A 2604-nucleotide genomic window follows, 5' to 3' on the forward strand; every position below is an offset into this window, starting at 1 on the left:
AAACTCCAACAGCCTGTTTTGCAGAAATGCAAATGGCCGTCGCCTAACCCTGTGGGAATGTAGGTGCCCGAAGCGGCGAAAACCGTCTTTCACAGGAAGTGGGTCCTGGCCGGCAGGCTCAGTTGGCCCCTCGTCCTGTCCTGCGCAGGGAAGGTCGCTGGTTGGACGCCCGGCCGGGCACGTGCCCGGGTGGTTCAGTCCCTGACTGATGTTTCTCTCCCACATCCATGTTCTGTCTCAAATCAAATTTTTAAAGAATGTTAAGAACGCCCGGCGGCGCGGCTCAGCGGCTGAGCTTCGAGCTGTGGACCAGGAGGTCAGGGTTCGATCCCCGGTCAGGGCACAGGCCTGGGGTGTGGCCTCCATCCCCAGTGTGGGGTGTGCAGGAGGCAGCTGATCAATGATTCTCTCTCATCATTGATGTCTCTCTCTCTCTCCCTCTCCCTTCCTCTCTGAAATCAATAAACATATATTTTAAAAAATATATAAGAACAAAGTCTGAGAACTCACACTTCCCAATTTCAAAACTTACTACAAATTTTAAATGGGTAAAAAACTCAAATAAACATTTCTCCAAAAAAAACAGACAAACAGCCAATAAGCAACACAAAAGATGCTCCACATCATCATTAGGGAAATGCACACCAAACCGCAATGAGACCTCACTCCCTACCCATTAGGGTGCCTTTTATTTATTTGTTTGTTTGTTTGTTTGTTTGTTTTTTGTTTTTTTAAATATATTTTATTGATTTTTTACAGAGAGGAAGGGAGAGGGATAGAAAGCCAGAAACATCGATGAGAGAGAAACACCGACCAGCTGCCTCCTGCACACCCCCCACTGGGGATGTGCCCGCAACCAAGGTACATGCCCTTGACCGGAATTGAACCTGGGACCCCTGAGTCCGCAGGCCGACGCTCTATCCACTGAGCCAAACTGGTTTGGCAGAATGTCTATTATTTAAAAATAACCATAGCCATAGCCAGGGTGGCTCAGTGGACAGAGCGCTGGCCCGCGGACCAAAGGATCTCAGGTTCGATTCTAATCAAGGGCATGTACCTGGGTTGCAGGCTCCTCCCCGGCCAGGGCTCTGGCCGGGCACGTGCAGGAGGCAACTGATGTGTTTCTCTCACATCGATGTTTCTCTCTGTCTTTCCCTCTCTCTAAAAATCAATAGAAAAATATCTTCGGGTGAGGATTAAAAAAAAAAAAAGCAAAACATTAAAACACAAACACATACACAGGAAGGAACACGTGTTGGGGAGAATGAGACTGGAGCCATTGTGCACTGTCGGGAGAATGTAAAATGCTACAGCTACTGTGGAACACTGTCTGATGGCTCCTCAAACATGAAACATTGAATTACCATATGACCCAACAATCCTACGTCTAGGCACATACTCACAAGAACTGAACGCGGGCCTCTAAGATCGTTCACACCCACGTTCACAGCAGCATGATCCACAACAACTAAAAGGTGAAGGCAACCCAGGGTCCAACGACAGCTGGAGAGAGGCGTGCATGCAGTGGAACAGTCTTTACTCTGCTGAGTGAAGGAAGCCAGGCACAAAGGACAAACACCGTATGATGCCACTTACATGACATGCGTAGAACAGGCTAATGTGTCGAGACCTAAAGCAGAATAATGGCTCCCAAGGGCGGTGGAGAGAGGGGTGAGGAGTTAGTTATTGCTTAACAGTTACAGCGTGTGTGTGTGGGATCGGTAAAAACGTTTGGAAACCGAAGGACTTGTATGCACGCGCACGAGCATAACCAATGGACACAAGACACTGGGGGGCATGCGAGGCTAGGGGAAGGTCAAGGGGAGAAAAAAAAAAGACATATAGAACACTCTGTAATACTTTAAGCAATAAAAAAATTTTTAAAAATAAAAAAAGTTTGGAAATAGATGATGGTGATAATTGCACAACATTGCAAATGAGGCATGAATTGAATTGAATTGTGCGCTTATGGTAAAAATGGTGAGCCTTGGCCAGTGTGGTCCAATGGTTAGAGTGTCTGCCAGGCACCGAAGAGTCATGGGTTCGATTATGGTCAAGGGCACGCACCTGGGTTGCAGGTTAGAGCCCCGGCCAGCTTGGAGCTCACGTAGGAGGCAACCAATAGATGTTTTTCTCTCTCATGTCGATGTTTCCATCTCTTCTCTCTCCCTCACTCCCTTCCACTCTCTCTAAAAACCAATGGAAAAGACATACTTGGGTGAGTGTTAACAACAACAAAACAGGTTGAAAAGGCAAGTTTTGCGTAACATGTACTTAAACCACAATAAAAGTTTTCAAAAGGGCCGGAAGGAAGTGCTGAGCGTCTGGGGGCAGGGGGCAGGAAGGAGGAGGCTCGCTTCAGCGGAGGGGGCTGGGGGCCACACTGCCCAGGCCCGACAGCGACATGCTGGACAGCGAGCCGGACGTGAAGGAGAGACCACAGACAAGCACAAAGGGCACCGGGCAGTTGCTGCGCAGGTGGCGGTGGCTGGCAGTGCCCCGCCCCACCCGTCTCCTTTCCGGCCCAAGTCATCGACCCGGTCCCGCTGCAGCCCTCCTGGGCCCGCACACCCTCCGCCCCTGCGGAGGCCTGAGCTTCCCGAC

Source organism: Myotis davidii, unplaced genomic scaffold (genome assembly GCF_000327345.1).
Source record: "Myotis davidii unplaced genomic scaffold, ASM32734v1 scaffold355, whole genome shotgun sequence".
Classification (NCBI taxonomy): domain Eukaryota; kingdom Metazoa; phylum Chordata; class Mammalia; order Chiroptera; family Vespertilionidae; genus Myotis; species Myotis davidii.